Genomic DNA, 15,140 nt, shown 5'->3' with positions numbered 1-15,140 from the left:
TAATAATATTTTCATCACTCCAGTAAGATCCCTCTTCTGTCCTATCAGTTTGTCTCCATTTCACCTCCAATCCCAAACAAACACTAACCTGATTTCTGTCAAACACTAACCTGATTTCTGTCTCTGTAGACTTGCCTGTTCTGAACATTTCATGAAAATGGAATTTTTGTGTGTTTGGCTTCTTTTCCTTACTGTGGTGTTTTTGAGGTTCATCCCTGTTGCAGTCTCTACCAGTGTTTCTTTGAATGCTGAGTAGTATTTCATTTCAGGGATGTACCAGAGTTTTGGTTTGTTCTCTAGTTCATTCACAAGTCAATGGACTTTTAGGTTGTTCCCACTTTTTGGCTATTATGAATAATTCCCTTATAAATATTTGCAAACAAGTCTTTATGTGGATGCATATTTTCATGTGTTGTGGACATGAACCTAGGTGTGGAATTGCTGGGTCACGTGGTAAATCTGTGTTTAACTTTTGGAAGAACTGTCTGTTCTCCAAAGTGGCTGCACCATATTACACTCTCACCAGCAGTGGACGCTGGTTCTGATTTTTCCACCTCTTACCAGCGCTTGCTAGTGTCTACGTTTTGGTTGTAACCGTCCTAGCAAGCGTCAAGCAGCATCTTATTGTGCTTTGGATGTACATTTCCCTGTAGGCTAGGGATGCGGAATATATTTTCATCTGCTTATTCACCATTTGTATGCAGTTGATTTTTCAATGGCTTGGTTTCCTTTATGTACGAGAGGGTACATTCTGTTATTCTCTTATTATAGGTGTGTAGTCAGTGTTTTCCGAGTAAGGGACCCTCTTCTTAATGACGGGGGGAGGGGGTTCAGTTCACATTTTCCCTTTAGGATCACTGACATCTCTCCCAGCAGTGCCCTGGGAAGGAGTGGGAGTGTCTCATCAATCTCTTTTTCTTTCCATTTCTTTCCCTTTCTTTTCTTTCTCTCTCTCTCTCTTCTGGTTATTTTCCTCTTACATCTCAGCTTTTTTAATATCATTTTAAGCCTGTCAATGTTATATTTTTTATTGTGGTAAAATACACGTAACAGAATTTTACACTTTTAACCATTTTTATGTAGCATTATGTCATTTGTACTGTTCTGCAGCCATTACCACCATCTATCTCCAGGACTTTTTCATTATCCCAAACTGAAACTCTGCACCCATTAAATACTAATTCTCCACTCCCTCCTCCCTCCAGCTCCCAGCAACCGCTTCAGTGTTGCAATTTATATGTAATGATATCTAGCTGTCTTCTCAAAGGGATTTTAAATACATCCTGCTAAGAGTAAAAAGCAAAAAAGATGGCTAAACCTCAACATAACATTTTAACATCCTCTGGACAAGGCAAGCTAGAAAGGCAGTCATTGTACATGCACACAAAAACAACGTTCCAAATAAAGTTACTGGGAAGTGGCCGCATGCCAGCTTTTAAAGGAATTTGCTGGTTACAGAGCTTCTGTTCTTTTGAGGAGTAAACTGCCCAGCGCTGACATCCTGGAAGTGTCTTGCCTTTGTTCAGCTGGTTCATTGCTACAGCCACCGATAGCACCTGTCTGGATCTGCTTTGTTTTCTCGAATTGTGTTTATTTGATGATTGTACAAAACTACATCAGTGCATGTTAAAAGAAGTATCCCTTGGCTTGATATAAAATGATTTGACTGCCATTTGAAATAGACCAGCTAAGTCCCAAAGGCCGTCTTCACTTTGCTCTTATATTTGTTGTTGTTGTTCAGTCACTAAGTTGTGCCTGACTCTTTGTGACCCTGTGGACTGCAACACGCCAGCCTTCCCTGTCTATCACTATCTTCTAGAGTTTGCTCCGATTCAGGTCCATTGAGTCAGTGATGCTATCTAACCATCTCATCCTCTGTTGCCCTCTTCTTTTGCCTTCAATCTTTCCCAGCATCAGGGTCTTTTCCAATAAGTTGGCTCTTCACATCAGGTGGCCAAAGTATTGGAGCTTCATCTTCAGCTTCAGCATCAGTCCTTCCACTGAATATTCAGGGTTGATTTCCCTTAGGCTTGACTGGTTTGATGATCTTCTTTTATATACAGAGACTAAAAACTATTTGCAAAAAAGAGCACAGAACATTCTGGTACACACTTCAGATTTTTTTCTCAGAAAGAAGTCTTGTACTTATTCACATTGCTAAAAGATAAACTGAGCCATAGTAAGAATTTTAAGACTTCGTTTGAGCAAAATCACATGTGAGTTGGGCAGCATCAAACTGCAAGTGGTTAGTGGTGCCCTGCCCACAGGAGTGGAGGAAAGACTTCTATAGAGGAAAGATGGGAGCAATGAAAGGAAATTAATCAATTGGCTGTAACTTAAAGCGTCACTGGCCATTTGTATTGTTTGGGGTTTCGATTTCGTAACCATTAGGCATTTACAGGCTTAAATTTGGTTTGCTGCTGGAATTCTCCATGGCAGTAGAGCCACCTCTGTCTCTTGGCTTCCTTGTTTAATTCATTTAACGACATAGACAATATTTTTCAGTTGTGCTTAGGCAAGAAACAGGATGGCTATCAGTTAGGCAAGTTGGGGCTCTCAAACTGTTTGAAAGGGGTGCATTTCCTAATCAAGGACATGGCAGAACCAGATAAAAAGAGGATGTCGTCTCTGTATGTAAAACTTACTGCCGGGAGGGTGACTGTTCCCTTGGACTGACAGATGTTCTCTGTTACAAAAGGGGAAAAGCATTTAGGCTCTTCCGGTGGTGAATAGAGGCCACAGGTTACAGCTTTCTTTGGAAGTTGCTTTTAAAAAGCCATTCTACTGAGGACCTTCTGTTGCCAGCAGTGCTAACTGGTTGTCCTTTGTATTCGCTGATGATGACATAGAGGATGGTTTGTGCAGAGGCTCTGTACAAAAAAATACATTTGAGACCAGCAGTTCTTTCTGCATTGGGTACATACATAAAGATGGTTCTAAATTTGCTCCCTTGCCAAAGAAACTCTTTTTATGGCAGATTTTTGTCGTCCTTGAAACTTTCAAAGTGCTGGAACTCAAAGAGGGTTGGCAGTGAGGGTGGGGGATGGGAGGCATTCCAGGACTAACTATTGGCTCAATGTTTACCATACCCCCTCTAGGAGAATCACTTTTTTTTTTAAATATACATTTTGCATTATTACAAAGAATAGTGCAAAAAGGCCCTGGTGCACAGTGTCCTATGGTGTAACAATATTGGTTACTATCAGTCCTGTGTGTTGCTCCCTATGTGTCAAATAAAGTGAAGGTCAAAGAAGTGAAGTCACAATTCATAGCTCTCCTTGTATTATATGTATAGATAAAGAATATTACAACAAATGAAAGATCTCAGGCACCTTCTTCTCTGTCATTTTATTTTTTCATCATGTTCTCCTGCTGATAATAATAACTAATATTGATTGAGCATTTGCTATGAACTGAGTAGTGTGTTAGGCCCTTACATGTACCATCTCATATAGTCCTTGAAATGGCCCCACAAAGGAGGAACTCTTATTCATCCCATTTTACAGATGTGGTGACTAGAGCCCAGTAAAGTTAAATGAATCATCTAAGATTTCAAAATGAGCATTAGAACTCAGGTGAAAAGTCACCTTATCACCTCTCTATTTGAGTGTTGATGAATGCAAATTAGTTTTACCATCAGCTAAAGCAGAGTAGCTCCAACCATGGGGCAAGAGTAGTTATGCCGGATAATACACTGGACAGACAACCAGTTAGATTCAAATTTTAGATAAGCAACAAGTAGTTTTTTAGTATTTGTATGTCCCAAATATTGCATGGGACATACTCAGAGATTGATTATTGGTTACCAAAATTTAAATGTAACTGGCTGTCTTATGTTTTAATTTGCTTAGTCTGGCAGCCCTAGGCAGGAGGGGTATTGCAAAAGAGGTAAAGAAACAGGCTAATCCACTTGATTACTGTGGTTTGAGATTATCTGCGGTTTTATATTTCTTCAATTAGTGTGACTTTATTCATTTCAGGATGATAATGTATTAAGTTCATTATATTAAGCTTTAAATCAGACAGATATACAGGTTCAGTCTGTACAGTAAACTGATAAGTGATCAACAGATCTCTCCTGATTAACTTTTTTTCCCTGAGAAATAAAACTTCCAAACCTGACCCATGCCAAGATCAGTACGTCATTGGTTTCTCTATGAAGTGAAACCATGGGAAATGCTGTTCCCGGTTTGTTTCTCTTTACTTAAAAAACAAAACAAAACTACTTTTCCTCAATCTGGGCGTGTTATGATTTTTCTGAAGTCTGTTCTAGGATTCTCACTTTAGCTGGGCTATCAGTGACTTCATTTTCTATAGAGAGCTTCATCCCAAGTTTTAAAATGATGAAATATTCTTGTACTTTTAGCAACTTTATTGCTTGGTAAAATTCCCTTCTCTCTGGGTGGTCACCTCCTGAAATAGATGACACTGGCCTGCAAAGTCCTAGCAAAAGTACTAACATGTTCACAAATATTTCCTGAGTACATCAGTGCATTTCCTCCAATGCACATTTCTAGCGTTCCATGGGTGGGAGCGACTAATGATCACAAAGCTCTAGAACAGTCTCTGTCCTGCACGTCAGAGCCTCTTTGCAGATAGACCTGTCTTCCTATGAGTGATCTGCCCCAGTCTATTTAGCTTTGAAGCAGGATTCATTTGCAGTAACCAAAACACAGAACCACTGTCAGGAACCATCGGTCTTTGGTGCTCTAGGAAGGTTGCCAACTGGTTCCCAATAGGCGAGAATTTGCCTATCCAGTTAATTTATGAATATATTATCGTTAGTGTCTGAGAAGGTTTGGAATGGTCACAAGTTATTCCTGAAAAACAAATTATTCATATGGTCATTTCCAATAGGCTTTGTCCTTCTGAAACAAGTCTAGTCTCACAGAGGTCTCATAAATCTTTAGGGTAATTATAATTCTCAGGAAATATCTGTTGGATTCATTGGTAGAGAGATCTTGCTTCATTATATAAGCACTTCAGATAGTTTAGGCGAGCATCTAGCGTCCCTCTTGGTAAATTATCAATGCCTTCCTTTTCTGTGTCTTTTTTCTACCCATCCTGATGACCTTCCTCCTTGCTATTTTCTGTTGTAGTGAAAACTAGTAGTTAACATGAAGAAAATCTGATACACGTGTAAGTTGTATAAAAAAACAGAAAATGTGCTCAGACAAGGTGATTGCTGCATTGGCTAGAACAGGATGCAAGGTGATTTATACACCAGAAGTTGGGCTGTTTTGATGTCACTTGAGCTTACTATTGTTGCAGCAATTGTTCCTTCTTCAGAAATGAGCCAGTGGAGATGTGACATTTATTTCAGTTCAGTATTATCATGTATATTTCTGAAAAGAAAAAAAATGTCAGTAGCCACAATCCCCATTCCCTCTCCCAAAGGGTTCTGTAGAAGGTAAGGTGATGGATGAGTCATCATATTCTCTATGTGCTCAGAGATAGTGCATTTTGATGAATTTTCTAGTGAATTTCAGTTTACAGAAATGAATGAGAATAATAGCTGACATTTATTGAGAGCTTTCCATGTATCGAGCATCCACCAATTGCTTAGGGTATTATGCTCAATACTTAACCACAACTGTGTGAGACAGGTACCATGGATATCTACAATTTACAAAGGAAGAAAGTTTCAGAGACACTGAGTAACTTGTCCAAGGATGCACAGCCCAGTCGCAGAGCCCAGATCTAACCAGACAGCCCTTGTCCTTAACAGCTACTACTTCCCCGGTAGAGCAAAATGGTGATGCTCCTATGCAAACAGATAAAGTAGGTCTCACAGCCCCTGATCAATAAAGGAACTTTTATGTAGTTCTGTTTGCATTTGTTCTTCAAATGCAAAACTGCAGTTTACCTGGTGGAATTAGATTTGATTTTCATCCCAGAGCTTTGGTTGTTTTTCAGACTTGCCCTTGGGTTTTCATCCTATCAACATTCTGATTACATTTTCATTATCATTCAACTGCAGTGATTCATGAATATGATAAAAACAGAACTGGCTCTTCAATAAATAAGGGAAGCGGGGCTGACAGCGAATAAATAGACTTTGCTTTGAATCTGGAGAGATTCAGCCTACAGATGTCCTGTAATATTTATTAGGAGACCACTATACCCACCATGGGACTTGCTTCCCTGGTAGCTCAGACAGTAAAGTGTCTGCTCACAATGCGAGAGACCCGGGTTCGATCCCTGGGTTGGGAAGATCCCCTGGAGAAGAAAATGGCAACCCACTCCAGCATTCTGCCTGGAAAATCCCATGGACAGGGGAGCCTGGTGGGCTACAGTCCATGTGGTCGCGAAGAGTTGGACATGACTGAGCGACTTCACTTTCTTTCTTTCACTTCTATACCCACCATGCCTGAGCTTGGAGCAGTTTCTTCTTTCAGTTTTTCCTAAGATATCTGTATTTCTGTGTTATACAGCATTTCTTAATTTTTAGGTTAAAAAAAACTTACTGAATGTTATGGTGCCTGCTCATATACGTGGTGTACTGTATTTAAACATATTCAAATTCTGAGGGTGATTTTTCAAACTAATGGCAATAAATCCTTTGGAAATTTTGAAAAGATAAACCTTATTTAAGTTGAGAAATAGACAAACATTCATGCAGCAAGAATTATTATTTTAAATATGTTGGTTCCTACAAAGAAAATATAAACAAAACCCAAATATGAAAAAAATTTCCAAGTTTATATTAAATTTATCCCATGAGTGACATAGGAAAATCCCTCTTAAGAGAAAAGGCATTGCAAAAGAGGAAAAGAATCTTTCTTTTTCAAATAAAAATATGCATCCTGTTTCTAAGCATTTTTCCTAGTATTTGATTGTTTACTAAAATAAATCTTTTTCCTCCATATGGATTTTGTCAAACTTTCTTATCCTATAATAGTCTTTGACCCACCCTTCCTATTTTTTCTCGTCTCTCACCCTTGTTCCTTTGGTCTTCCCTGTCTTGGTCTCTTTTTTCTTCCTCCTTTCCTTCCTTCCGTGTTTTCTTCCTCATTCCTTCCCTTCTCACTCACTCCCTTTCTTTTCCGCAGCATTTACTAAGGGTCAGACGCTATGTTATTTCATGTCAGACTCACAACTGCACCATGAAACAGGGACCCTTATTTTGTTTATTTCAAGAGTTCCATGCTCTGAAAAAGTGACTTTCCCAAGGGCACAAAATCTGTAAGAACGGAGCCAGGATTCAGTCCTAGGTCTGTAATATTCCAGAGCCCGCAGTTTACTGCTTTCCATATAATGGGTATCTCTTCAATAAATAGGAAGTTATTTTAATTAAAATTTAATGACATAACTGACAAAGACAAATATTACATGATATTGCTTATATGTGAAACCATAAAAAAAATAATACAAATGAACTTTCTTACAAAACAGAAATAAACTCACAGACATAGAGAACAAACTTAATGGTTACCAAAGAGGGAAGGGGGAGGGGTAAATTGGGAATTTGAGATTAACAGATACACACTGCTGTATATAAAATAGATAAACGACAGGGACCTACTGTATAGCACAGGGAACTATATTTAATATCTTGTAATAATGAGAAAGAATCTGAAAAATATGTATATATAACAGAATCACTTTGCTGTATACCTGAATCACTGCATAGCAACTATAATTCAATAAAAAAGTTATTGATAGGAAAATAGCTATAATCCCCCAAGAGAAGGCATTAGTCAACAGCCTTTCTCATCTGAGACTGCTCTGGTTCTTTGGACTGGCCCACAGGGAACTTGCAGAGCAGCAGACTAGCACAGATGAATAATCACAAATAGTTACTATCTACTGAGAATCTGCACGGTAGGCTCTTTGACCTCTATGAGCATTAACTCAACCAGTGCTCACCACAAGCCCATGATATAGATGCTATATAATTGTCTGCATTTTAAAGACTAGGAAACTGAGGCACAGGGAGGGAAAGTCACCTGTGGAAGATCCCACCCATAATCAGTGCAGGAAGGAAGGTTTGGCGCCCAGAGCAAGTCCTCCTGCCTGTGACATCAGATCACCTCTGGCCTGAGATCCACATGTGCTCCTCATTTTCTCAGGAGATGCTGAGCCAGTTAACTTCCCAACCAACCGTTCACTTGCAGTTCAGATCCAGAGCGAAGAAAAGGCAAGGGAATCTGCTTTCCCCAGGGGAGGAATCAGTAACTGTCAAGCCAGACATTCTTTGTGCAAGTGACATGTCTGAAAAGAGCTGTTTCTGTAATGAAGGAGTTAAGGGGAGAATGCCACAGATAATAAGAGGAAAAAGAAGAAAGGTCAGTTGAACTCACCCATGATAAATGTTAAAAATTTAAGGGTCAATGTGATCCTTTCACATGACATACTAAATTCTTCTTGGAAATCATCTTATGAGAGAATCTAATTTATTGTAGTGTTTCAAAAGTGCAATTATTTTTTTACCTAAAGTTCAAGAACTACTTTGCCTAATGTACTTTAAAAGCCTGTTTTGGTGAGTTGGTATTTCATTGAAAGGAAATTTAGAGGGATTTCCCTGGTAGTCCAGTGGTTAAGACTTCGTGCTTCCAATGCAGAGGGGCTGGGTTCAGTCTGTGGTCAGAGCTAAGATCCCACATGCTGTGCAGTGCAGCCAAAAAATTAAAAAATTAAAAAAAAAAAAGGAAATTTCTTAGAAAAATAACCAAATGGGGATTTTTTGAATAATAAAAACATTTTATCGTCATGAGAATAAGAAGTACACAGGCACGCGTCTGATAAATAGGTATTAAGTGTCTTCTAAGTGTGATGCTCTATGCCATGTGCCTGGTGCATCCACTTCTTCCAGTTATGTCTGAACTCTGATTCCACCATCACTATCACCACTACCCATGACCATCCTAGTTTAAGCCACTGTCACCTCTTGCCCAGATTACTATAGTAGCTTCTGAGTGGTCTCCTGGCCACTCCTTTTCTCCCCTGTAGCACAGACCTCATACAGAAGCAAACCATAGTGATCTTTAAAAATCTTAAGTCATTGATCTATTTAAAATAAATGAGTGGCTTTGCATCCTATTCAGGGAAAAAATAATCCAAAGTACTTATCAAGGCTTGTGGGCTCCTCATGGTCTGACCTGGCCTTCTTCCTTTCTGAGTTCACTCGCTGCCACCTCTTCTCATCTCCTCCTGACTGTGAAGACCTTCTGGCATTCCATGCATGGTGGGTCTGAGTCTCCACAAGGGCTGTTCCCTATGCAGGAATGTTTTTCCCTTCAATGTTATATGGCTCACTCCTCTTTTTCCAATTCTCTCTTTTCTAGACCATACTACGTACAATAATACCTACTCCACTCTGCCGTTGGGCTTCCCTGATAGCTCAGTTAGTAAAGAATCCACCTGCAATTCAGGAGATCCGGGTTTGATTCCTGGGTGGGGGAAGATCCACTGGAGAAGGGATAGGCTACTCATTCTAGTATTCTTAGGTTTCCCTTGTGGTTCAGTTGGTAAAGAATTTGCCTGCAATACAGGAGACCTGGGTTCGATCCCTGGGTTGGGAAGATCCCCTGGAGAAGGGAAAGGCTACCCACTCCAGTATTCTGGTCTAGAGAATCCCATGGACTGAATCAGACATGACTGAGCGACTTTCACTTCACTCCTGCCATCAATATCTGTCCTTTTCCCCTGCCTTAATTTTCTTTATAACAATTACCACCTCCTGACACTAGTATAGCTCTAATAGCTACATGAGTTAATTCAATTGACCTTTAATTTTCTTTCCTATTATTTTATTTCATATTATTTGACATTATTCTCCCTGTTTCTGTTTTGTTTTTAATCTTTCTCCATTCTTCACATTGTATTAGAATGTATGTTCCATGAACGTATTTTTTTATTTATTCAACAAATTTTTAAAATTATGTATTTATTTTTGTCTGGCCTGAGTATTCGTTGCTACATACGGGCTCTCTTTAGTTGTGGTGTATGGGTTTTTCATTGCAGTGGCTTCTCTTGTTGCCGAGCATGGGCTCTAGGCACTTGGCCTCAGTAGTTGTGGTACTCAGGTTTAGTTGTCCCATGGCATGTGGAATCTTCCTGAACCAGGTATCGAATCTGTGTCCCCTGCATTGGCAAGCAGTTTCTTAACCACTGGACCACCAGTGAAGTCCTATTCAACAAATTTTAATTAGTGCCTACTCTATGCCAAGCTACAGGCATCTAGAAATTAATGAAAGAGACTATATACCTGTATGCATGTAGATTACTTTTTTAGTAAGGGAAGATAGATAAGAAACAAAGAACCAAGCAAGTATATTATATTAAAGACAGTGGATAAAGTGCTTTGGAGAAAAATCAGAATGTTGTCGGATGGGAGTGACAACAGTTATGGCTTAGAAGACTGAGGTCTGTCTTTAATAAAATGGACAGGATTATGAAAGGAGCAGATTTGGGGAGGAAATTAGAAATTTGCTGAGTACTTGTTAAGTTTAAGATGTCATCTAGCGATCCAAGTGGAGAGGTCAGGTGTGAGTCTGGATTTCGAGGGCTAGGGCAGGTCGAGATAGAACTCTGGGATTCATTTGTACATGCCACAAGATGGGCTGAGATCACAGAGGGAAAGAAGGGGTAGAGGTACTAGACCTGGATCAGTCTATATTAAATGTTCAGAAGATGAGGAAGAAAAGGAGACCAAGAAAGAATGGCTTGTTACGTCTGAGTAGAACCGAGAGAGGAGTATTTGGGAAACCAAACAAAGGAAGCAGTTCAAAAAGAAGTAACAGACCATCTGTGTCAGATCCCGCTGAAAGGTCAGGTAAGATGAGTTCTGAGAAATGATCACTGGGTTTGGCAGTCCAAAGAGAGGTCATGATGACTGTGACCAACACTCTGTTGGGGGGTGGGTGATGGGGACAAAAGAAAGAATGGGGATGTAGGGGTAGGAAATGGAGACAGTAAGTAGAAATAGCTCTTTTTACGTATGTCTGATCTAAGGGGGAGCAGAGAATTGAGGTGGTAGCTGCAGAAGGCTGTAGGGTCAAGAGAATTTTTTTTTTTTTTAAGTAGAAGAGATCATAGCAGATCTGATGAGACAAGAGAAAATTTATGTGGCAGGAGAGGATACAATCGAGGGAGCAATGTCCTGGAAGAGGTAAGAAGAGGGAAGGCCATCTTCTCATTGCTTCTACTTACTCAGTGAGATGGGAGGTCAGGTCGTCAGATGAGAGTGACGTGGAGCAAGAAGCATATAAGGGGAAAGGAGAAGGTATACCTAGTCATTCCAAGAATGGGGTAATGAATGAACTGGGGAAATGTACTGCTTAAAGTACCAGGCACTGCTTAAGGTGAGTGATCCATTTTAAGTGAGACTAGCCAGACAGTTGTTATGTTTTTCTCTGAGCATGCCAGCGTGTGAGTGCGGATGTGTGGAATGGACAGAGTTGGATTGATCCAGCATTACTGACTACAGGGTGAATATGGCAAAGGGAGGGCGAGATAAAAGAGTTGAGAGGGTACACAAAGGGTAGACCGTGGACTCCAAGCTGCAGAAAGAGGGAGACCGGGAGGGATGAGGAACAATGATGCGCAATAGAATCGTTGCATTAGCCTTGGTCATGGGTTGGAGAATTATTGGAGTTGGCATAGTAGTAGAAAGAGTGATGGTTAGAGAATAGGATGTTTGGAACCAAGATTACAAAGGCTGCACAGTTGTTGGTAATAACAAAGTCTAGACTAGGACCACGAGACTGGAAGACTGAAGTAGGAAGACAGTAGTATTTTTTATAAAATTAAAATCTAAGCGGTGGGGTATTTAGGACTTATCCACACGGGTGTTATAATCATTAAGACTTAGAATGTTGCTGGATTTTTGTTCTGTTTTTTAATTTATCTGGCTGTGTGGGGTCTTAGTTGCAGCACAGGGGACCTTTTGCTGTGGTGCATTGACTCTCTAGTTGTGGCACATGGGCTTATCAGCTGTTCCACGGCATGTGGGATCTCAGTTCTCCCACGAGGGATGGAACCCAAGTCCCTTGCATTGCAACGTGGATTCTTAACACTGGACCACCTGGGAGGTCCCTGGCTGGAGTATTGTCAGAGAGAGTGACAGATGCTAAAGTCTTCAGGTAATGGGGAAAGGGGATTTTATTGAGAAAGGGGGACAGGAGTCTGGAGGAAGCAGTGAAGAACAAGGAGAGCACCCATTCCACCTCCAGGGCCAGTGGTGTGAGGATCAGAGAGAAAGCACTTGACTTTGTTCGCTGCCGCATCCCCCGCACCTACAATGGGGCCTCACAAATGGGAAAGTCTTAATAAATATCTGCTGAGTGACTGAGTGATAAGCAGTTTCTGTTTGGGCAAGAGGTTGTTTAGGAAGCTAATTCAGGTACACTGTGAAAGGTGGGCAGGAATGGGGAGAGGCGAAGTTCAGAGAGATCTGCTGAGAGGCCGCTGAATGGGCCGGGTGGGGACGGAGGAAGGAATCACCTGTGAAGAGGCAGTGGGGAGAGGAAGAGGGGACCACAGTGAGGAAGACGGCCAGTGACCTGGGGACTGTGGGACCCCTGAGTCAGGAAATACAGGGCAGATGAGTGCAGGGGGCTTGCTAGGAAGGAGTTGGGCTGGAGCCTGTGTGTCTGACGGCTATTCCAGAGAAGATACTGAGACCCAGGTAAGACTCTAGGCTACCCCAGATAGTGTCTCTGTCAAAGGGAGGGTCAGGATAATAAGGGTGGGGGAAAGAGATTGGGGATGGAGCCCTGGAAACAGCAGCCTTGGGGGCAGGCTTGAGGGAAGGAGTTGGATAGACCTTGCCTGGTGAGAAGGATTTTCTAGGTAAAGAGCAGAGGGGTTAAAGAACTGGTGGATCCAGGGCTGACTGAATGATCCCGACCCAGAGAAAATGAAAGCAAAAGGTAGAGCCAAGGTTGGAAGGAGAGGGGAGCAGGGGCCAGGCAGTGGGGGCTCATTTCTCCCCAGCAGGGCCCTGCCCTGGGATGAGATGGGGCCCCCATCTTGTGGGAACCAAGCCGTCTGGATAGAGTGGTCACAAATCACAGCACACAAGAGTATCAGCCTAAAGCCTTCACTTCCCCTCTCTGATGTTCAGGAACATGGCAGCATCCCGTATCTGCAGAATGTTCCAGAATATTGAGAACAGGCTGGAGGCTTTAACAGAACTGAAAACTCTAGGACAAAAGGCTGAGAGGGAAACATTTTTAGGATATTGTGATCGAGATGGTGGATGGGTAACCACGCTGACACCACAGCTATCCCGGGCTCCTGGACTGCCTAGACTGATGGTAACCACTGCGTTTGCACTAGTCTGGCCTCATGGCCAAGGCCGCCAGAGACAGGCCATAGATATCACTCTGGCCTTAAAACAATTAACCAGAACTTCCTCATACCATGCCAGGTAATTGTTGTTGTGTGCTGTTTTCTTTAGAAACAATAAAAATACCAAAGAAAGCAAACGTACAGCAAAGAAATTAGCCCTGACCTAGGAGAGAGCAGGCCTGAGCTTGAGTCCTGACCTTGACCCAGTTTTGCCCAAAGGCTCTGTGTGAGTCCCACCCCCCTCCCAGGATTCAGTTGCCTTCACTGATAACAGCTAATCTTGTAGCTGGCCCTGGGCTTACAGCTTTACATGGATGGTCTCATTTTACACTCACAACAGTTATGTTGTAGATGTGCCATTTGTAGGTAAAGGTTCTCATGATCTGCCTTTTAAAGGTGGGAATTCAGAGGGATGGAGAGGCTGAGCAACTTTCCCAAGGTCACACAGCTAATAAATGACAGACCAGGGTTCAAGCCTTGGTCTTGGGCTCCAGACACCCTGGATTCACTGACACTTTGCTACATTGTAAAATGAGGTACATGGCTGGGGTGACGTAATGTTCCTCCTAGCTCTAATTCTCTGTCTCTGACATTTTGTTATGCCCTCATCCATTTCAAGCAAGTTAAGAAAATGCCTGATATAACACAGAAGCAGTGGCAGCGATCTATCTAAACACACTGTTCTCTCCCCATGCTGGCCTATCTTATCTCAGCCAGTCTATAAATTACTTAGCAGTCCTTCACAGGAGTCACAAACTATTTCTGATACCTGGTAGCTTTACTCATTTATGTTATCTGTCTGGCTTTGAAAGGTATTTGGGTTTGCAGGGCCTGCTCCTAAAATCAACTAGGCTGTGGTCTAAAAAGAAAAGGAATAAGGAAGGGAGGAAGAAAGGTAGAGAGGGAAGGAGGGAAGGAAAGGAAGGAGGGAGGGAGGGAAGGAAGCAAGGGAGGAGAAAAGAAGATAGAGAAAGGAGGGAGATTGGAATTGACATATATACACTACTATATATAAAAGATGGGTTTCCCTGGTGGCTCAATGGGTAAAGAATCTGCCTGCAATGTGGGAGACATGGGTTCAATATCTGGGTTCAGGAAGGTACCCTGGAGAGGGAATGACAACCCACTCCAGTATCCTTGCCTGGGAAATCTCATGGACAGAAGAGCCTGGTGGGCTACAGTCCATGGGGTTGCAAAGAGCTGGACACGACTCAGTGACTAACACTTTCATATATAAAAGATAACTAATAAGATCCTACTGTATAGCACAGGGAACTCTATCCGGTGCTCTGTAATGACCTATATCGAAATGGAGTCTGGAAGAGCGTGGGTATATGTATATATATGACTGATTCACTTTGCTATTACAGCAGTAGCTAACACAACATTGCAAACCAACTATACCCCAATAAAATTTTTTTTTTCTAAAGGAGAGAGAAAGGACAAGAGGGAGAAAAGGAAGCAGAAGGCAAAGGCCCTTACTTGAGGAGTTGGAGGCGCTTCAGGGATTACCTGGGATTTTATGCTTTAGTTGACTTGATCAGAAGCTATTATGGTTTCTAAAGTGATTTTACATGGATCGTGGCCCCCTCCCAACGAAGGCTTTTAATATTCTGTAGAAGAAGCTATTATTATTCTCCATATCTAAATGGTCTTAATATTTCATAATCTTCGTGGTTATTTAGGTAAGTAATTAACTCACTCTGTGTAGATGAACTTAAACCGCCTTCATAGTATTCCCCCATCGTCTTCGGTGAACGTACCTTCACACCAGGATGAGTAATTTAATATGTTCAAAAGTGTAGAAGGAAAAGTCTATTTTCTCATTGGGTTGTTCTCAATAT

The 15,140-nt window shown here is 41.5% G+C and overlaps 1 protein-coding gene across 4 annotated transcripts in view; it reads left to right on the top strand.

Annotated features, from left to right (window-relative positions):
- Window positions 1-15,140, top strand: part of PALM2AKAP2 (PALM2 and AKAP2 fusion) — a 497,146-nt gene that overhangs the window by 356,349 nt on the left and 125,657 nt on the right. The window lies entirely within an intron of this gene.

This window comes from Dama dama, chromosome 16, assembly GCF_033118175.1.
Source record: "Dama dama isolate Ldn47 chromosome 16, ASM3311817v1, whole genome shotgun sequence".
Taxonomy (NCBI): domain Eukaryota; kingdom Metazoa; phylum Chordata; class Mammalia; order Artiodactyla; family Cervidae; genus Dama; species Dama dama.
The sequence above is the reverse complement of the archived record's forward strand: the minus strand, read 5'-3'. Positions and strand labels throughout refer to the sequence as shown.